A 24,104-nucleotide genomic window follows, 5' to 3' on the forward strand; every position below is an offset into this window, starting at 1 on the left:
CTCGTTCCTTCGTCTATCCACCAATTTTTTTTTTCACGATACTGAAATGAACCTTCATATTGTAGTTATCACAATCATTACAGATAAATTATGATAACTTTCTCATTTTCTGCTTAGCCTCAGGAACCACCGTAAGGTATTACTTCAGATGATGATATGTATGAATGTAAATGAAGAGTAGTCTTGTTCAGTCTCAGATCAACCATTCCTGAAATGTGTGGTTGATTGAAACCCAACCACCAAAGAACACCGATATCCACCCTACCTGGTTGGTGTAATGGTGAAAATCGTGTTTGCAAAACAGCTTATTTCGAAATCGACAGTTCTAAGGTGAAAATCCTAAGGTCCAAAGGCAGTTACTTTTATTTGGATTTGAATAGTAGTTCGTGGATACCGGTGTTGTTTGATGGTTGGGTTTAAATTAACTACACATCTCAGGAATGATTGATCTGACACCGTACAAGACTACACTTAATTTACATTCGTACATATCACCATCTGAAGTAATAACTTACGTGGTGGTTCCGGAAGCTAAAACAGAAAAAAAGAGAGGGAACAGATAGAGAAGTTTTTTGATGGATAAAAAGTAAGACCAAAAATAAAAAAAACATGTGCTTTTTAGAATTATGGGAAATATTAAGTTTCATTGATTTGTGAAAATAAGAAAAAAATAGAATTTTGAATAGGTAAAACTAATATAAATTGTTGAATTATGTCAGAGACTTTTTAAAAGTAGAATAAGAATGGGTTAACGAAATTAATTTTTAATATTTGGAAATATTAAATATCATAGTTTGTAACGTTTGTACAAATTTATAAATTAAATTTCGATTTTTATTGACTTTATAAATGTTTATATTTATCTCTTTTATGTTTATGTCTATATTAATATCTTTCAACAGATTTATTATAATTTGTTTATGTAGACCAAAAGTTAAATAATTAAAAAAAAATCATAATTGTTTAATTTATATCAAAATATGCATCATTAATTATTTTAATTTTATTTGAGCTATTAAGATCCATTAAGATGTTCTTAAAAATAAAGAATGAATTAGATCTTTATTTTGGATTCATATAATAATAATAAATTATTATTCTTATTATTGCTTTTACTGAAATTAATACAGTATTATGTAACATAGATGGAAAATTAATTAATTTTTTTATATTTGTTCTTTTGTTTTTTATTTGCCTTTTTTGTTAGTAACTATAAAATTACTATTATTAATATTATTCAAACCTGATAGTTAAACGAGACTGTTAGTTTCGCTTACTGATCTAGAGGTATTTTCTCTTCTGAACCAACATTATACATGGCTTATCATGACTTATTTATTTATTTTTGGTTTTCTTTAAGATTTATTCACTGATATTGTAATTTACGAAAATAATTATTATGATAAAATTTAATAGATATAACACTTAAAACAAATTTAAAAAAAATTAAGGATGAATAAATTTTTTTGTTAACAAAATTTGCAAAATGAATTCATTTAATATAAAAAATTCAGAGGACATGAATAATTGAATATAATAAAAGATGAAACTTTTTTTCTATAAAACATTTATAAAATCTTTTAATAAAGAAGAGTAAAATTTCTTCCTTGGGAGAAAAGCCAGTTGAGTCATGCTTTTTTTAAGGGCAAACAAGCACTTACGCGGCTGCGGCCACGGCCAGGAAAGCAGCTGGCCGCAAGCGGCCAATTTATATGGAACTCTTATGAATGAAAGCGCACGTAGCCGGTGCGACCAACTGGCCGCTGCGAAAACAGAGATTTGTCGTTCTGGCTGCCCCGACTAACCGAAATCTTTCAGCCAAAATTTGTATTAATTGTAATGGGGTAACGCGCACGCCAGTCAGCCAGTATGCAATCAGACCTGTTCAGTTTAGTGTAACGTATGTAAAATTGAATTAAATAGTAATTTTAGTGTGTAATTTATCAAAAGAATGCAAACGTATATTTTTCAAATTCGTTTTTTCACTTGACACTTTTTTAAAAATATTGATATAATGTCGGTAATTGATTTCGTTAGAGAAAAATTCATTTCCGAAGTTAAAGAAAGATCAAGTTTATGGGATTTAATTATCTTCCGATGAATATTCCAACCAACATTTCTCATACACAGACGCAGTGATGTGTTTATAATACCTTTTATGCTGTCTGCAGTTTTATTTAATAAATCATTAAAACTCTTGTGAAATTGAAACTTTATTTTCATGCTGACGGAGATCACAAAAAAAGCCAAAAAAAATCACATAAATATGCCTTTTAATAAACGATTTGGTAAAATGGGATGTACCCAATACTTTTTTCTTTACTGTTTCGAGTGAATATACTCGTACAAATATGCAGTTGTAGCTATCTCGGTAACATCCATCATGTGGAGGCGCGGCTACCACCATGCTGGCCGCTTGTTCGGCCTTTTGCAATGCGGCCACGACCGGCCGGCCGCTAGCTGTAGCCGCAGCCGCATATTACGCGTTTGCCCTTATAGTCGAGCCGGCTGGAACTCTTGTCTCGTATAACCGTCATTGTTACTACTATCATCTATTGTTGTCAATTATAAACTGCTCATATTCAGTGCAAATTTCGTTCTTTGCAGTTATGAGTTTTTTTAAAAATTGCTTTAATCGATCGAGGAAAAGTTACTATGGTAGAAGTTTATATATATTCTGGATCCTTTCGTCAAATATTTGAGGAAAAAGTTTCTATTTCCAATATCCCAGCAAACAGTAGCACACGATTTGGTTAAAAAATGATGTACAAAGAGAGAGTCGGTTTGAAGCGCAAAATGAAATAGGCAAGCTTCCGTTAGGACTCCCTCCGAAGCGATAGCCGATATTCGAAGAATTATTTCTGCCTGTCCGAAAAATCTATAATTGGTCACAACAAAGGAAGATTTATCCGATGCTACATTTCATATCGAAAAAGCACAGTTAAATTTATCTGTTAGTTATACGTCTGTTAATCTCATCGCAAAATCGGCTGATTTTCTAAGACGAGAGTTCTAAGATTCGAGTCCTTGTAAAGGTAGTTGCTTTTATGTGGATTTGACTAACATCCAGATTCGAACCCCGGTCAGCATGCCATTTTCATTAGCTAAAAATCATTAATTTCATCCTCTGAAACAATACCTAACGATGGTCTCTGAGGTAAAAAAATGATAGTACAATCGAGATCATGGATACTGGTATTCTTTGGTGGTTGGGTTTCAATTATCCATACGTCCAAAGATTGGTCGAACTAAGTCTGTTCAGGACTACATGTTTACAGATGCTTTTACGCTTACATTGCAGCTACGTCAGGCGTGACAAACCGGTAGCAGTAATTGCATTTGCCTATACATACACACTCAGACCAGGCAGTAGCTAGCTGGAAAACTGATTGGAGAAATTTATATATATATATATAATTATGCGTCTGTTAATATTATCATATAATTTGCACAACACCAGGTGACTAGAATTTCTCAACAGTTATTTGAAGCCCAGTTGATGTAGAAAAAATCGGTTTATGGTGTGCTTTTTCTGGTAATCTTGTAGCGAAGATTTTTTACCGGATTATCAATGCACAAGAAGTGTACCGTAAAATTTCCCATTGAGCTATATGCTCAGTTAACAAAGTATGAAAAGGAGTAGGGCTTCTTCGAACAAGACCAATACATCACACATCAAACGATTCACTAGCACGCGTTAATACGGGTTTTAGAGAACGAACTGTCAGCAGAGGGCAGTGGCCTTCACAGTACCCAGATTTGTCTAGTTGTGACTTTTTCCATCAGGGGTATTAAAAAGAATATAGTCTATGAATTTAATCCCCACACTACCGATGATCTGAAGGTCATTCCCCGATGGAAAAAATTGCAAATAGAAAAGTATGGGTATTGTGGAGTCCACTGTCTTCTACTGACAGTTCGTTCTATAAAACCCTCATGAACGCGTGCTAGTGAATCATTTGATGTGTGAAATATTGTCTTGTCAGAATACATCCTACTCTTTTTCATTATTCAACAAGTAATCGACGGCACTGATAACAAAGATTTGCGTCAGGTCTTTCAATATGATTACTAGAGCATAATATTGCATCACTGCTCAGAGCGCTCGTTCATTTCGAACGTCTTTTGTATAAATATGGTAAATACGTAAACTTTTGCTAATCTAAATCTAAATCTAATCTGAAACTTTAATATACGTTTAAGTTTTACGACTTAAAGTTTAAGTTAAAGTTTTATACGACTTTAATATACGTTTTCCATTTTCATTTCATTTATAAAATGACACATGTAATTATGTTTAGCGTTTTAACTTACTCATTCAGTATAAATGGATTTATTACAGGCACGAATTGATGATCAGATTTCAATCATACTTTCCTAGAATAACTAATCATATGAGAGGGAAAATTATTGTGATCATGTCAAAAGTGGAGTATCGGGTCTTTTGAAAATATTTACGTGTTAGGATCCAAAAAGTTCGTCTAAAGCAAAATATATATATATGTATTTATGTGCGTACGTATTTAAGTCGCACTGCTTTTGGCCGCCATATATATTAGGATTGATCAAACCGATTTTCTTCAAATTTGGCTCAAATATTTCTAGACATTGATCATATTAATTCTTTTTCAATATTCGTTAAAGGGGTAGAGGCATATCGCGAAAAATCAAATTTAGATTTTCTTTAGAGGTACTTTATAGAAAAATTTATTAAAACAAATTTATTACCTACAAAGCATATATAAATAATCAAAAAAAAAGATTTTTCTCCAAAAATCTACCCCCCCCCCAACTCATAAAATATATATTTTTTGCTCTTTTGCTGTATTTCCCTTCGGTTTAAATATTTTTCAAAAATCTTTTGAAAGTTTTACTTCATATATACAACTATGAAAAAATGACTACAATTTTTTAAAATTGTTGACCTTAGACCTCAAATACAAAAAAGGTTTTTTGAAATTTTTTCTTATTTGAAGGGGTATGAGAGTTAGAGTAAAAATTTTAGAATTACGTTAACCTCGTTAACCTTTATATGTATGTATATATATATATATATATTTAGAAAATATTTTCTAAAATTTATTCTCTAGAAATATATTCTATTTTTTGACTAACTTTTTTAATTTTTATTATTAAAAAATAATTTTTTACAAGACTGCCCAGAAAGGAGTGTAATGTATTTAGGGTGTATAATGTATGTATGTTTTTTCTTCCGTATCATCTCAACGACTGAACCGATTTAGATATATGACCCCGTGTTGGAATCCTTACGTTACCGGTTGTGTCATAGACTATATAAATATGCATATAATTATATATATATGCAGTAATGAAGATTTTCCGGTTGAAGCAGAAACTTTAATGACTTGAATTAATGAACTGTGAACTGTGAGCCTCTATTACTCTGTGAGCTGGATTTGAACTGAATGAATCAAATCCATCGAATAAAGAATATTTCAAAAATAATAGAATTAAATTTATGACAAATAAAATAAAATAATATTATTAAATTAAAAAAAATCTCTGTTTAATATTAATGGACTTCCCGTTGGGTTTCCATGTGAGGCTAGAGTCATGGGTTGGTCTAATGGTGAACTCGTCATCGCAAATCAGCTGATTTCAACCTTCTAATGTTCAAATCGTAGTAAAGGCAGTTAATTTTATACAGATTTGAATAGTATGTCGTGGATACCAGTGTTCTTTGGTGGTTAGGTTTCAATTAACTACACATCACAGGAATGGTCGACCTGAGACAGCACAAGACTACACTTCATTTACATTCATACATATCATTCTCATAGACGTACACCTATCATATATCATTATAGGTTCCGGAGGCTAAACAGAAAAAATAAAGAGGGGATCCCTTCACCTCGTCCGAGGCTAGACTGATCATCACCATCAACTGGTAACAAACGGAATGCCCCTGCGATGCTGTTCTGGAAGGTGCAATGGGGTGCTAATATAATATATCTGCAAACAATCGTCCGATTTTAAAAATTCATACAGGATATTTGTTATTAGGCTGAAGACTAACGTATGCATGCATGTGGTACACTTTCGTTTTAACAAATCACTTTTATTCGTAAATGTTGTTATATCTTCTCAACCAGTCTTCCGATTTTTCATTTATTAATGCTTACTTTATATTTTCATTTATGCTAATGACATTAGTAGAACTGCATGTGTTCTTGAAATATTTTTTGCCCAAAAAGGAGTATAATGTATTTGCAGTGTATGTATGTATGTATGAAGGTTTTTTTTGTTCTCCCGTAGCAGCTCAACGAGTGAACCGATGTAGATGTATGACTCCGCGATGGAATCCTTACGTTACCGGTAGTTTCATAGATTTTATATATATATATATATATATATATATATATGTGTGTGTGTGTGTGTGTGTGTGTGTGTTTATATAATTTAAAAAATTAGAAAAAGATTATACTATACACAAAATTGCCACCCGCACGCTCTTTAATTTTCCTATAGCAAATTAAATGGTTTTGTTTTTTTTTGGCAGTCGTGATTTTTTAATTTTTAATATTTATCTCTTATTTGCATTTTTCTTCACCACTGAAGAAAAAAATACACTGAGTTATTAAAATAAAAATTGCTTTGGCACCTATAGTATATTCCGGTCTTTTATTTTTTTAATGGTAATATTGAACTGGCGAAGCCTAGAATGTCAGCAAATACTTTGATACCGTTTTTTTACTTCCTAGTACGAAGTAAAGGATGTATTGTGATCACGAAACATTTCGATTTTTAGATTTCAACTGAAATAACCATTTTGATAATCCCTGAATCCATTTTAACTTGTTTCAGTGTGACATGTTCATATGTATCTCGCATAACTCATAAACGCCTTGGTCGCGTTATTTCCTTGGTTTTAACGTTTTTTCTTCTTTTATCATTTTCTCTTAATCTTTTTATTCTTCCTTTGTCTTAATATTTATTCACCTTAATATTCATTTTCTTGTCCTTTTTCGAGTTGTATCTTTTTATGTTATCTTTCTTTTCCCTCTAGGATTGTTTCGTGTTCATTTTTGATTATTCACCAAATAATCCAATAATAAAAAGTGAATATTTTATACCGTTAGGTTGAAATTAATATTTGTAACCAGTATGCAGGAGTTCACTAAACGGAATAGTTTAATTATTATTAACTTTTGTTTATACGACACACTAGAAATCTAAAACTTTTGTTAATCAGCAACTCTCGAAGATACGAATAACACTGATCTAGTAAAACAAGTAATTAAGGGACTTTTACTCTATCCTAATAATTCTTGTAAGATTGTTGAATTAATATTTTTTTTTTTTTGTCTTCAGTCATTTGACTGGTTTGATGCAGCTCTCCAAGATTCCCTATCTAGTGCTAGTCGTTTCATTTCAGTATACCCTCTACATCCTACATCCCTAACAATTTGTTTTACATATTCCAAACGTGGCCTGCCTACACAATTTTTCCCTTCTACCTGTCCTTCCAAAATTAAAGCGACTATTCCAGGATGCCTTAGTATGTGGCCTATAAGTCTGTCCCTTCTTTTAACTATATTTTTCCAAATGCTTCTTTCTTCATCTATTTGCCGCAATACCTCCTCATTTGTCACTTTATCCACCCATCTGATTTTTAACATTCTCCTATAGCACCGCATTTCAAAAGCTTCTAATCTTTTCTTCTCAGATACTCCGATTGTCCAAGTTTCACTTCCATATAAAGCGACACTCCAAACATACACTTTCAAAAATCTTTTCCTGACATTTAAATTAATTTTTGATGTAAACAACTTATATTTCTTACTGAAGGCTCGTTTAGCTTGTGCTATTCGGCATTTTATATCGCTCCTGCTTCGTCCATCTTTAGTAATTCTACTTCCCAAATAACAAAATTCTTCTACCTCCATAATCTTTTCTCCTCCTATTTTCACATTCAGTGGTCCATCTTTGTTATTTCTACTACATTTCATTACTTTTGTTTTGTTCTTGTTTATTTTCATGCGATAGTTCTTGCGTAGGACTTCATCTATGCCGTTCATTGTTTCTTCTAAATCCTTTTTATTCTCGGCTAGAATTACTATATCATCAGCAAATCGTAGCATCTTTATCTTTTCACCTTGTACTGTTACTCCGAATCTAAATTGTTCTTTAACATCATTAACTGCTAGTTCCATGTAAAGATTAAAAAGTAACGGAGATAGAGAACATCCTTGTCGGACTCCCTTTCTTATTATGGCTTCTTTCTTATGTTGAATTAATAATTGTATAAATATTTTATGTTAATAAAAACGAATATTTCAGCAATTGTGTAACTGTTCATTTTATTAAAGAATTGAAGGAGCGTATCTCACTTTCAAATGAAATAATTTCAAATGACGTGCAGGAAAGAATTCGTATTTGTAATTTAATAGGCGTGCAAGGAAGTCATGTGGTGTCCACATCAGATTTTCTTATATATAAAAATTTTTTAAAATTAAAGTTTTCAGTTATTAAGTAGTTAATTTATGAATATATCTTCCAATTATTTATCGTTGGATAAAATTCTATATTTTACAATTTTTTTTCTCTTTACTTCTAAGCATCTGCGCCTTGTAAACGTTACATGAAAATGCATGAAAAAAAGTTAATTAAGTATAATACTAAGGTGTTGTTAATAATTAATAACATATTAATTCAATTTAAATAAAATATAATAATTTGAGTTTTAAAAAGAAAACAAATAAGAAATTAATTTTTTTTCTATGTAAATTTTAACGTGATAAAATAGGTTCTATTTTTCTTTATAAATATGTAAATTTATGTAACATCACGGATAATGAATTTAATTTTTGTTTTTAGAGATGTGGATAATATAACGAAATAATTTAAAATTACTCGCATTACTATTCATAATACACTTATCTAAAATTACCGAGCTTTTTTTAAAGATTTTGTTGCAAAACGTAAATTTGTTATTCTAATACTTTATTCGTAGTCACAAACAGTATAATCTTGACTATTCGCTAAAAAAGTACATCCTATGAATATTTTTTACGGATATTAAAATAAAATTTAAATAAAAACTGAGATTCAAAAACTGTAATATATTGGGAAAGAGGAGTGTATAACTGTTTTATTTCTTTTATCATTAATAAATTTACACCACAAGATTTTGTTATGCCCACCGAGCTGGTCTATTGTTAACTAGTTGTCGCAAATAATTTTTTGAACAGCTAATTTTCAAAGTCGAAGATTCTGAGATTCAAATCCTAGAAAAGTTAGATGCTTTTCTACAAGTTTGATTATTAAACAGTGGATACCGGTGTATTTTTTTTTTCTTAACTCCGGGACCATCGTTAGATATTGCTTTAGAGGATGAGAAGAATGAATTGTAGCATGTGAAAATGCCATGCCTGACTGGACTTCGAACCCGGGACCTCCGGATGAAGGTGGTTGGTTTATGTTTATTTTTTCCTGTTTAGCCTCCGGGAATCAGCGTCAGGTATTACTTCAGAGGATAAATGAGGATGATATCCATGAGTGTAAGTGAAGTGTAGTCTTGTACAATCTCAGGTCGATCATTTCTGAGATGTGTGGTTAATTGAAACGCAACCACCAAAGAACACCGGAATCCAAGATCAATCAAATCCGTATAAAAGTAACTGCCTTTACTCGGATTTGAACGTTGGAAATCTTGACTTCGAAATCAGCCAATTTGAGAAGACGTGTTCACCACTAGACCAATTCGGTGGGTTTATTATTATTATTTTTCCCCTACCTCCCGTAACCAGACCCCCAATTAAGCATGAACACGGTTCCGGGAGGTGCGTTTGTCTCTAGTCGCTAGACGAGGGAAACGCCAGGCCCGGCTCTGCTGTTCCCGGCCTCCATCACCCAGCAACCGGGACTCGGTCCTTTGTGCTTCGCTTCTAATGGGGACACCCCCGGAGGGACAGCCCCGCCGGGACAGTCTTTTAGCTCAAGGGCTCAAGAGTCCCCGCACTTCAACACCGTCCATCCGCTTAAGCCCGGTCGAACGGCAGTTCCGTACGGAGTTGTCCCTCACCCCCTCGCTTTTCAATATTTCAGTTGCAGTATTCCCGACACAAACCCCTTCACAGTGACGAAGTCCACCGAACTTCGTAACATCGTTCCAACGATGGTGCCCACCTCGAGATGTCCAGTACAGTCGCGGCATTCCTCGTCCCACCGCGAGCACTGGAATATCAGGTGTTCCATTATTATTATTATTATTATTTTAGTGGTTGGGTTCAGTTAATCACACGTCTCAGGAACAGTCACTCTGTCTGTACTAGACAACAGTTCATTTAGACGTCATACATATCATACTCATCTCAATGGATTATGAGGGGATTAATTATTGTACACTGGCTGAACAGATTGTAACATACACATTAGGAAAATAAATACACAATATTTCGTTAATATAGAAAAAGCTAAAATAAATTTAAAAAAATATTTTTTGTTAATTTCTTATTTTCTTTACGAATGTGTTTTACGGTATTTTGAGTTACCCCAATTTGTATCTATTCAAAAATATTAGGTAACTTTTGGGGTTAATTTTGTTTTTTTTTTTTTAATTTCTGTTTAAGAAATTTCTTAATTGTGGAAAGCAGATTTTACTTGCCAAGTGTACATTTTCACAAATCAAATTTTTTAATCAATCTTATTTCTTAAATGTAGATTTTTTGAAATTTAAAATTAAAAATATAATTTTTAAATAAGGCAAAAATAAATTTTCTTATTCATTTTAAGTATTAAAATTTTTTAATTAAATAAGCTCAAAATTTTTAGTTTGATATACATAACAAAATTTATATACAGTTTGTCTCACAAAAAAAACTTTTAGAATACGTTTTACAAGTGAAAATAAGGAATATATATATATATATATATAGCATATACAATAAAATATTTCCAGATTCTATATATATATATATATATATATATATATATATATATATATATATATATATATATACGAGGATATGTCAATTTAGAAATTACGGGGATCTGCAATTTAGTTATATTTTTGTTTATGTTGGCAGTACTGTCATGTTGCATAGATGACGCATGCGTGGTTTAATTGTTGTTATGTCTGTGCAGGTTTGTTGCTGCTAGGTTAACTGCTCTGCCGTTAACCATGGCTCAGTGGATCTTGCCCCTTCTTATTACCACTTGTTTGGTCCACTCAAAAAGGCATTAAGGGGCCATCGATTTACCTCGGACGAAACAGTGAAAGAAGAGGTGCATTCCTAGCTCGCAGCTCAACGGAAAAACCCCTCTTTTTTGAGGGCATCAGGAAGCTTGTGCAACGACCATGTGCGTTGCATGCAAGGGGACTTATGTTGAAAAATGATAAACATGTAAGTTTCCTTTTTGTATTGCAATAAAATTTCTAACTACATTGCGGATAATATTTGACTTACCTCGTGTATCAGATTTTATATATATATATAAGGATGGTGGGGAGGGGGGGGGGGTTGCGAAAAACGCAATCATGAAAAATTTCGTCAAATCGTCATTTATATAACGCTTATTCCAAAAATGTGGTTACGAAAAACGGTCGGATAGATTTTGGCTTTATAGTTTAGGAACTTATCTTTTTCTTTTAATAACTTACATAATATTTTGTAGTTATACAATATAGCCAAAAGCTTAGTTATGGTTAGGATAGTCAATAACAAATTAAAACTATAACGAATTGCAACACTTGTGTTACATATTTACCTTCTCTTTAAAAAAAAAAAATAAAAAACATGTGCAATGAAGTGTCATCTAATTATTAATATTTGTTTGAACAAATGAAATATCATTGAATGCGTTAACAGAACAAAGATTCAAATGACTGCTGCTGCATCTGTATTAATTTAAATGCATTGAATTTACAAAAGCCACTTGAAATTTAACTCGATTATCTTTTTGTTTTAGACTACGTCAGAAGAGAATAGATATTTGTATGCACGTTTAAATTACATCTGTATATATGTGTATTATATAATATGCTATTAAAAAAAATTCAAATGCAAAAATTTCTTCCACTTGAAACAAAAACTTATCTTATTTTCTATACTGTAATAATATACAGTTAAAGTTATGCCATGAAGTGTTTTAATTTGTATTTTCTTTGATAAATAGCTTATATATATAAATAGCTTTTTATATTTCTCTTCTTTTATATTTGGGTAGTTTTATTTTTTTGTGTTCCAAAATTTCATATCAATATGTTAAAATTAGTTTTTCGTTTTTTTTTTTGCTTTTAGTATCTTTTTGCATATTATAAAATACTTCTAATTTTAAACTATTTTTATATCTTTAAGATTAAATAATACCTTTTTATTGCACAAAATAATTCATGTAAAAACATTTATTTATAATTGTATGATAGATACATAGTTAAATAAATAAATACAAAAAAAATTAATTGTTTTCTATACTTGTGAAGGACTTAATGAAAGTTGAACAGTGGGGATATTATTTTGTATTCTTGTTCTTTTCCAAGAATTATTGAAGTTATCGTAATAAATTTTAAATGTTATTGATTAAAAAAAAGAAAAAATTACTTGTTTGATTATGTTGAAATATTTAATTTTTAGGTAAGTATTCGGGTAAAATTAATTTCTAAGTAAATAATCCGTAAATGGCGATAATAAATTAAACAGAATTTTATAAATTTGTTTAAAAAATGTAAAAGTACAATCATCATTATAAATAATCAAAATTGTAATTTTCTAGAAATAAGATGACAATTTTTAGCTAATTTTCTGTTTTCAAGAAATACGAGAATAAGTTATTAGAAAAAAAGTTAAATTTTTACATTTTAAATGCTACCGGAAGCTTGCGAGAGGGATTTAAATTTTAAAAAGATTTTAATTAAAATAATATTTTTTGTTATCGCAGTAAATTGGAATGGAATGCCCAAAACATTTTATAGGGGTTTGAAAGGTTTATCGATTTACAAAAAACAGATGCAAAAAACTACCATTAATTCTTTTTTCCAAAAAAATATAGCTAAAGAAAGAAAAATATATAGCCACTTTTTAGGGTGGGGTTGAATATTATATTTTAATTTTTGGTAATTTGTGATCTTTATAAAAATACCAAAACTATCCTAAAAAAAACTCTTGCTGAAGAGCCCCAGTAAAGATTTGAAATTTATTTCGGCCAAACCCTTCCACCCCTTTTTCTAATTTTTGCCAATATTTAATACATTCCTTCCCAATCAAACGTAGTAATTTTCTATCAATTTTTAAGAAAATCGGTCAACAGGGTCCAGAGTTATAAGAACAAATATAGGCATACGTACGTACAAATATACGGCATGTAAGTATTGGCATTCGTACGTACGTGCTCACAAACGTCTTTCTGACAAAAAAAATTCGACTTGGGAACAGTGGAATAAAAATTATTTTCGTAGATTATTTATAATTTACTTAAATGTATTTTTTTAAATGTCTTAGAGACATTAGAAGACCAATTATTTAGATTTTTATTTTTTACCGATTTATGTATTTTCCCGTTATATCAGCGTATAGCCGGGAAACTAAAATTAAAATTTATTTGAAATTATAAGAAGGTATAATTAATATTCTGTAAAACAGTAATATTTTAAAAAAGATACTAAAATTGGTATCCCTTAAACAATATAAATATTATGAAATAAAAATCTGCTTACTGGTTATAAAATGAAAGAAGATGCTTAGAAATAAAATTAAAATAAAAGTGTTTTTATTTTCATGTCACACCAATTTTAACAAAAATTGCTATATTATTTTTTTTTAAACTATGTGATGTAAAATATTACAGGAAGTTATGACGTCAAACATTTTTGTGGTTTGTGTTATTATCTAGATGCACGTTATTAAAAAAAAGATTACAATACTATATATTGTATATATTATTTATATTATATATATATATATATATATATATATATATATATCATACGATATATATTAATACTAATGATATAAATTTTAATTTATGTATTAGTAACATTTTTTCCTTAATTTCATTGATATTTTTACTTTATAAAGACGAAAATTTCAATTAAATAAAATTGATGGTTCTTTTATTTAAAAGCTAATAAACAAGTAATTGACAAATATTTTTAATAATGATGTCTTATATGATAGAAAATTAAAAGAATACCTTTAATGCTATTAAAAATTAATTTCATAAAAATCACTTGAATTTTAATCATGTAGATATAATAAAAATATATGAAAGTATTTGTTGGTATATAGAATATAATAAGAATATTTATATCTTCTTACTGCAATGAGAAAAAAATTAATACTCTCTCCCACAATCTCTCTCTTTAGAGGCAATTATGATAAGGATAATAATAATAATTATAATTGTGTGTTATAATTATAATATAAGGTTATCAGACCTCACCCATAAACGTAAATATGTGTGTGTACTATCTAGTGCAATGATTATTAACCTTTTTTGCTCCACGACTCCCAAAAAGTAAAAAAAAATTAATTTCTTGAATCCCCCCCCCCCTTACAAGCCAATGAAATCTAGTTCTAGTTGAAACTGTTTAGCTGCATTGATTATGAACATACATGTATGAAGTGTACAGACATGAACGATCTACAGGTTGCAACTTGATGTGTATGTTCTCCTTGAAATTTGGTCTGCTTGCATAATATTCGCTGTGAGAGTGTCGTGTTATAACATGCGTATATGTTTGAACAAGTCGTGTTCTCAGTAGTATAAAAGAGGATTAAGGGATTGCAGAACATCAGTTTAGTTTCGAATGCGAAACATGGGTCTGATGCCTTTATGTAATTCTTTAACAGCGTACTTTCATTGAAAATTATAATAATAATAATTGAGATTTCGGTTTTCTAGTGTACGGTCAAACGGTGTAACTGTGTGTTTTTTTTCAATTAAATTCTTATGCAAAATGGATGAATTTGTGAAAAAACGAATTGAGCCATCTACATCTAACGAATCGATTGGTAAAAAGACAAGAGTGTACAATGACAGTAATTGAAATTGTGGATGGAAAGCCACAGTACGTTGTTTGTTTTCATTTTGTTTCCCATGAAAGCATGAAGCATCAAAATTCGACAGTTGGAAACTAAACATCTGGATCATATAAGCAAACCCTTGGATTGTTTCTTAAGAAAATTACGTACATTGAGAAATCAATAAGTTTCTATTTTTAAATCAAGCTGTACTGATAAAAGAACAGTTGAGGCATCTTATCTTCTAGCATTAAGTGTAGCTAAGATGTCCAAACCCCATACAATTGCAGAAAACCTCATATTGCTTGCTACAATTCATATGATTAGTGTTTTAGTAGACGTGGAAGAAGCAAAAGAATTGAAAAAAATTCTGCTTTCTAACGACACAGTATCAAGATGAATCGATGATATTAGGCGTGGCTCACATCTACGTCACTATTGTGACGATGCGGATGATGTTGAAAATACTTTACTCAGATGTTTGAGATGGGCTTCGGAGCGACTCTTTAATAAGGCGGTTTCACTTGAGAAGGTGATGGGAGAGTATGATCACCTCGGGGGCTGGTCGGGACAGGTGCTCGAGATGGTTCAAAATTGTTCTCTCCGTGAAATTACAAGATGAAGGAAGAAGATAAGGTAGTGTGCAGTCTCGAAGTGGTGGTGGAAGGCAAGCCCTCGGGGGTGGTCGGCGGGGGTCCGACATAATTGTCGCCGCTGGGTGCCCCCGGGGGACGCCGGAAGCCCTTAAGGAAGGACCACACCCGGAGTACCCGTAGGCACGCGTGGTGACGATGTGTACCTCACTAGGTGGTTTTGCCAGCTCACCGTGGGGGGGACGGGAGGGATTTTTAATGGGTCCCCGCCTTACGCGGGAAACCTCACGGGAAACCTCACACATCCAGCGCTACGTGCCGGAGCGTCTGGTAGTAGATTTTCTCTCCTCAATCGCAAAAAAAAGACTATCAGATAATTTACCTTGTGAGTTCAAGTGAATGTTTTAGTATTCAATCTGATAAATCAACTGATGTAGCAAACATTTCTCAGGTCTTATGTTTTCTGTAATATGAATGTGATAGAGTCAGTACATCAAAGAAAATATGTTGTTTTGCAAATTAATACCTGGACGTGCAACAGAACAATGACTTTCTGATATTTTTTGTGAAGCTACTAAAAACTATAACAATGACTGGAGGAAATGTATTGCAGTATTTAGCAATGGTGGAAAGACAGGAAATAACAATGGATTTCTGAAAAAGTTAAAAATCGTCTTGTACCAAGGGAGGAATGGACAAAACTGCTTCCTTCACAGATATGCTTTTGCCAGGAAGAATATGCCGGAAAATCTCAAACAAATTCTTTGTAAAGCTGTAAAAATACTTAATTTTATTAGAAGTCACCTTTAAAGAGTTGGCTGTTTTAGGTAGATTTCATAAGAAAGCTGCCAATGGTAATGGGTACTACGATTCCACTTCCGGAAAATTTCTACATGTCTTCGCGTTTCACTTCCCCCAGACCCCAAAACCATATATATATATTTCACTTTCTTGTGGACACGATAACTGTAGTAATTTGCGCCAATCGCTTTCAAAATGTTACATAAAATATAACGACCGAAAATCTCGGCCAAGTTGGTTAATGGGCAATATCGGACCGTGGAGGTGGAAAAAGTTTTTTCGAAAAAAAACCAACAAAATATCGCTATAACTTTCTTATTACGTAAAATATCGAATTCGTTTAAAGTTCTTACTATTCTTTGGATAAGGGCCTAAAACTTATTTAAGTAAAGTTTTTTGATATCGCCAACCATTGGCCCAAGCGGTGGAAAAACTGGGTTTCGAAGACAAAAAATATCATACTTTCCTTAATAAGCACAGTATCGAATCGGTATAAAGTGTTTGTTAGTTCTCTAAATATTATCTAAAAAGTTTGTCTGAAACGACTTTTGATATGACCAACCCTTACGATAAGGGATGACTAAAATATTGACGGAATTATAACAAGAAGAGGCTTCCCATTTGCTAAACATGTGAAACTTGTTTACATATGAAGCCATTGAGTGAATTTGAAGTGAACGCATTTAAACTGCCGTGACTTATTATTGTGTATATTTTAATTTTTACAAGTGACAATATTTTATTGCCAAGAAGTGTGATTTTTCTGGGTATTATCCTTACTTAATGTGAAATTATGTAAATGTGCCTAGACTTAAGAAGAAAAGTTCGGTATATTCAAACAAAGTAGTGTATTTAACATAAGTTGTAGTACTTAGTGTGGGTAATATAGGCCTATTTTACTTTCAAATCATCTGTAAATGTATCAACATCACTGTTGTTACATTTATACGTGTTTTAAATAAAACTTTCTGAAAACATTGTCTTTTTTTATCAATACAAAGAGACAAACCTAGAATCTCCCACTAATCCTCAAATAGGTGTATTGTCAAGCAGTTCAGGAAAAATCATAAGGAAGTCTTGATAAATTTAGCAATAGCTTATAGTGTAATGAGAAAACGTAGTGTCCGTAAAACATGGAAAGTAATACACGAGCTCGTACAATCCGAGTTCGCCTAACCGTATTTTACCCCGGTGAAATCTACCTCCGCCTTCCGACGTGCCGATAGGAATTTTTACTAAATTATGCGATGAAGTGGGAGAAAAAGTATCCTCTTTTTCATACAGACGTCAGATGGTTTTTACGGGAAAAAATGTTAACCCGGTTATTGGAATTAAGAGATGAATTAATAATATTTTTCTTGGAAAAAAACCATTCTCAATTTTTTTACAGAATAATGAATATATATTACTGCTTCTTACTTAGCTGATGTATTTTCGCATTTAAACGACTTAATTGTGAATTTACAAGAACATTATGAAAATATTTTATTAATGGCATTGGAATTCATGCTTTTCATTCAGAGGCTTGATATCTGGAATATTCGCCTTCAAAGCAAACATTTGATATGTTTTCACTCACTTCTGATTATATTGAAAAAGTTTTGGATGAAGGAGACACTGTTGTTTACTTAAGTCTGGATAGCATAGAGAAGCATTTACGTGAAAAAAATCCCGTTTGTGGAGCATTTCCCGGAAGATAAAAATGATGTCTCGAACAGATAGGTACTGAATCCATTTAATGAAAATTTTGTTGCAGCTGCTAAGTTACTGGTTGACATTCACGAACGGATCATCGAAATGTCTGCTGATAAAACGTTACAATTATAATTCACACGTGAAGATCTAGATACGTTTTGGCTTGCTCGTCGAAGTGAAAACGGAAATTTAATCAAAGAAGCATTGAAAAAATTAATCCCTTTCGCCACGTCTTAACTTTGTGAAAAGGGGTTTTTTGTCTATGATTACGCTAAAAACTAAATATAGGGATCCCTTAAAAACAATTTATGTATTGTTTACATTTAATTTACTAAATATTTTCCACCGTTGGTATTAATACAGTTGTACAAATTAAATTTCCACTTACCAACAATTTAAAAAGTGTAAATCCTAGTACTTTCGGAGCTCTAGGGATTTTCAGGGCTGTTAATTTAAATTCAAAATAAATAATCGTTCTTAAATTAAACTGTTATGTTTATAATATTTTATTTTTCGATCTTAATCTTCCTTTTTTTTCAAATGATGTTAACCATTAAGTGAGTTTTCATACTTTTTCTAAATTGATCGTCATAAAATATAAAATATATTATATATATTTCATTCTATTCCTTTATCTATTTGTGAATAAATAGTTTAGAATTTTCATTTAACATTGATACAAAAATTAAAAATGAAACTATTTACTAGCTTGTGCTATTAATTAAAATTCAATTTTAAAAACAGAACGATAAAAAGGTTATAAACTTAGATTCAATAAAATTAGCTGTAGCAATAAATAAGTAGGAACGACCCAGTCTTAGTAAAGTTTTATAAGTTCTTATTAAATTCTTAATAAATCCTAATAAATTCGTTAATGGAATATTCAGGTACTCTACCTAAATCAGAATCAATATTTTCCGTTAAGTAATTAAATTAAAACCAGTATTACATTAATTAATGATTTAGTTAAACTGACGAAAAGTATTTTTAAAATGTACTTATTTTAAAGAATTTTCTATATCCTGGGTGATTCAAAAGAAACTTCACAATTTCTATCTTACCTTTCTTATCTTCATTCTTTTATCACTTGTTGACGCATTTCAGTACAATTCTATTCCATGGACTGGTACTTTTAAATTTCTGTTAATCTCTATATAACGTTTAGTCAACACCCCTCCCTATATTTGACGTCGTGCCTTTCTGCTCTTTTTCTTGTTACTAATTGTTATACTTATCGTTTAATTTTATTTATCTAATAGCTCCGCGTCACAGTTTCGCCTGCAGTATATGATTACTTGCGTTTCCCGTAGCGGTCAATCTTTTTTTTTATGTTTTTCAGTCATGTAACCGGAGGCAGGTGCAGCCACGCAGGTGCGTCCAAGATTGGGAAAAGTTATAATCATTGTTTAAAATGATTTTACCTTTCTTCATCCCATTTCAAGATCGAATTTCAAAAATCTAGAAATTGGTTTATTGACATGAGATATACTCACCAAAAAATCAGGTTGATTTCTTCATTTGTTACCGAGAAATTAAAAAAAAAAAAAAAAAACAGGGTTTAAAAAAAATCAAAAATGCATTTGATGCCTTAAAACTCGAAATTTCAAATCTAGAAATAGGTTTTTAAAAATTCATAATCATTCAGTTAAAACCCAGCTCACACAGTGATAGACACTCACAATTCACGATTTATTAATTCAATTCATTAAAATGTGTGCTTCAACCGGCAAACCTCCAGTACTACGTATATAAATATATTTTCTATGACATTTTTGAGATGAAATATATTAATAACGTTCTCAGTTATACAAGGACACATTGGTAAAAATTTGGTTGCGATTGATGAGGCAGTTTTTTTGTTTATCCCGAACAATCAAAAACCCTCTTCCTCTTTATATAATAGTAAATATTTCCTGTTTTCCATCAATTGAAAAGGACATCCGCTTGATTGTTGATCTAGTCAATTTATGATAGTTTTATTGTTACTTTTTAATTTAAAGATTTCTAGATTTTCTAAAATGTTCATTCTTTATTCTAAAATTAAAAAGAAACCTCTTACTTAAATTAAAAAATACCGGAAAAAATAATACGGTCATAAATGAACAGATCAACAACCAAGCTGATGTTCTTTTCAATTTATTGAAAACAGGAAATAGATAAATAAAATTAGAAGATAAATATAACCATTTACAACAAATAAAAAAGAAGAAGGCCAGATAAAGCATAGCGTCAAATATAGGGAGGAGCGTTGACTAAATGCTATATAAAAATTAACAGAAATTTAAAGTACCAGTACAATAAGTTTTGTCAACGGAATGGTTCCGAAACGGGTCAACAAGTTATTAAAGTATGAAGCTAAGAAAGGTAAGCAGTACTCAACATAGAAATTATAGTGATCTTAGCAGGAAGAATAATAATCTTAATAACAACAAATCGAACTTCACAACTTAAAAACCTTTAACAATTTATTGAGGTAACTTACTGATTCGGTTTAGTATTATTTCATAGAAAAACCACCTCAAGTTTGTCATTCAACACTCACTTTTTTGAAAAAAAGCTAATGTGATAATGTTTCCCATCCGTAAAAAATGTTTTATTTTTTATTTTAGTTTTAATCAACTCCTTACTTTGTGAATCATTGAAATTTTCCAAAAACCAGAAAAGTGATTTTTTTATATATAACCATACTTTTCCTTATATATATATATAGTTATACATACAGCTGGAATAGTAAAACATAGAATAAAACTTGTTATTATTTATATTTTTGTATTTTAGGACAGATTTCTGAATATGACTTTACATAGCAGCGCCTTCAACCATTAAGCTTAAACAGTTGTCAAACATTATTTAGTTACAGGAATGATCCACAGACACCCTAACCAATTTACACCAAGGATGAATCTACAGGTTTCAAATGAAATAGAATACAAGGCTATCTAATTCCTATACATAGTGGTTAACGTGTGATGTCATTCGGTATCACCGTTGACAGAGCCATGAATACAACATGAATTTATTTTATATAATAGCAGTGTTTTACTGGTGTTCGTACGACGTAGCATTTCGTTTAAATAAACTATTTCTGTTTATGATTAGTATCTGAGTTAGATACCACAATGATAGTAGATTAATAGTAAATAATTAACTATACTACAATTTTCATTAAAATTCAATGTTGTTAATACTATTTTCGTCTAGTATTTAACAGAATCGATTCAACTTAACACTCAAATAAACTCGAGTAATTAAATTTTAATAATTTGAATAGTAATACTTTTGATTTATCAGTAAATATCTGTTGTTTATTTTTCATAACTATATATATATATATATATATATATATAAATACTTATCTCCAATAGAAAGCTAAGGAAAAAGAGAAGTAAACTACTTTGATAAATTCGTTGCCTAAAAAAAAAAAAAAATATATTTACGTGTAATATTTTCTGAAATTTTCTCGAGCTAATATGAAGCAAATGTAATAAAAAAAGACATTGTAAAATCAATTGAGAGAAAATTACCCAACACATTAACAAACTTAATTAAAAACTTTATTAACTAAATTATAATGAAATGATTATATTAGTTACTAAAAATTAAGAAAAAATAGCTGACAAAAAATTGTTTGTTATAACGGGTAATTCAAAAACGACTTCACAACATTAAACCCATATACAAATTTTTTACAGAAAACTTACAGATTAGGTTGAGGTCTCATTTCATACAAAAACACATCAGGTTTGTCACCTAACATTCATTTTAGTTTGATATGGCTTCCATTTGTAATGAGACTTACATCCCATACGAAGTCGATTCCATTCCGGACTGTAGCCAGCAAGTCGAGAGTTACCTCTGCAGCTGCGGCGTTAATTCTAAGTCTTAGCCCAATAAGATCAGCAGGTAAAGGTGGTACAAAAACTCGATATTTCATGAAACCCGCACAAGAAAAATCTAGCGGGGTCAAATCTGGGAGCGACGTGGCCGTGCGATTGGACCTTTACTTCCAATCAACCGACCTGAGAATCGATTATCAGGAAATTCTTGGACTTCTAGGTGGTAGTGAAGTGGTTCCCCGTCTTGTCGATAGTAATTGTGTCCATATTGGTCATTATCGTCTAACTGAGGAATTAGAAAATTTTGAAATATGTACAGATAAACGATAACCTTTACGACTTCCTTCTGGAAGAAGAACGTGCTGTACAGTTTTTGTTTCCTTAAGGCACAAATTTACTATCAGGAATATGCTACAATATTAAATCGAGATTTTCGGTGTTCATATTTGGCAGTTAGGGATGTTCACTTTGCCACTAATGCGAAACGTTGACTCATCACTAAAAATTACATTGTCTAAAAATGTGTAACGTTGCCTGCAATTTAATTCATCATTTTCGTACAAAGCTGCAGCCGAGAATTTTGTCACAATCTGTAATGTGTTGAACCACGGTTAATTTGTATGGCTTTAAGGGCAATCGTTTACTAATGTGCGCGAAACAGTCTTTTGTGGAATGCCAAACTCACGAACACACGTCGAGTTGATTTCTTTGAACTACGTACAAAGCTTTCCCTGAGATGTTTTACAGCAGCTTCAGTGATGTGTTGGTGTTCTGGTGATTTTGGAGTCAAGAGTAAACTGTGTGCCTACTAGGATGATCCGTACTGTACTCTCTACAAATCACGTTGAACTGCAGTTTCTGACTAAATCGTGAACCAAAACACACAGGGAGCACGTTCAGCATCAATAAATGTATCCATTTTTAATAACACAGGTGACAGCACTGGTGGCCGGATTCGATACTGATGAACATAGTGAGTCAAAATTGATGGGTTTTGTTATGAAATTATAACTCGACCGAATCTGTAAGTTATCTAAATAAATTTTTACGTGCTTTAAATAATAATACTATTCATAACATTTTTATATTAGCTATAAAATTTAATTATCTTAAATTAAATTTTTCATTACTTATTTCATTTAAATTTACGTAGATTATTATAGAAACTTTATTTTTGTGCAATTTATTTTTATATTGGTCGCAAAAAGGACTGCGATCATAAGTAAAATTTCTGGTTAGAGTAACCTTTTAGAATACCATTCAATCACAGCCCATCTGAAATACAATAATAATATGCTTCATCTCTCATATCGCAAACGTAGCAATTATTTAATAAAAAAAAATAATAAAGTTTGATAAAGGCAAATAAAAACAATATAGATTCTAAGAGTTTAATCTATCATTAACATGATAATCATTGTATCATCCCGCAGGTCACGCACTTCAATGATCACCCACGGCCTCAAAGATCAACAAGGTCCAGTACAAGTAGCCTACTCAGTCTTCTTTCAAGTAAATTCCAGCTTCGATTTCCAGCTTCGTTTCCAGCTTTGATATGTATTCTATACTGAACTTCCGTCTCCTCACGAACACGTTACAAAAAATATAGAAATATTTTCTTATAAAATGGGTTAAACATTGTGTTCGCTTGATCAGTTCTATTCGATCTATTTAATAAAATTATTAAAGTACATTAATAAAACATTAATCAATTATTTCTTGTAGTTGTCATAAGAAATTTATATTAAATTCAAACATTTTTATAAAGCTTAACTTCATAAAGTTGTAATCAATCTATGTTACTATATAAAAAAAAATTGTTTCATTAATTTTCTCTTCTTAATAATAAATAATCTGTTTAGTTAGGAATAATTATGTGAATAGTACAATTGAGCCGGCTTCCGTAGCGCGAGTGATATCATCTCGGCCTTTCATCCGGAGGTCCTGGGTTCGAATCCCGGTCAGCATGGCATTTTCATACGCTACAAATCATTAATTTCATCCTCTGAAGCAATACCTAACGATGGTCTAGGAGGTAAAAAAAAAAAAAAAATAGTACAATCGAGATCGTGGATACCGGTGTTCTTTGGTGGTTGTGTTTCAATCAACCACACATCTCAGGAATGGTCGACCTGAGACTGCACAAGATTACAGTTCATTTACATTCTTACATATCATTCTCATTCATCCTCTGAAGT

General features: G+C 31.2%; 1 long non-coding RNA gene across 1 annotated transcript in view; it reads left to right on the top strand.

Annotated features, from left to right (window-relative positions):
- Positions 1–23,547, top strand: part of LOC142317268 (uncharacterized) — a 90,903-nt gene extending 67,356 nt beyond the window's left edge. Inside the window, exons 3-4 of the long non-coding RNA XR_012754693.1 lie at positions 11,107–11,366; positions 23,340–23,547. This is a non-coding gene — a long non-coding RNA (uncharacterized LOC142317268). The remainder of the gene's footprint in view (positions 1–11,106; positions 11,367–23,339) is intronic.
- The last annotated feature ends 557 nt before the right edge of the window (positions 23,548–24,104 follow it).

Source organism: Lycorma delicatula, chromosome 1, assembly GCF_047948215.1.
Source record: "Lycorma delicatula isolate Av1 chromosome 1, ASM4794821v1, whole genome shotgun sequence".
NCBI lineage: Eukaryota > Metazoa > Arthropoda > Insecta > Hemiptera > Fulgoridae > Lycorma > Lycorma delicatula.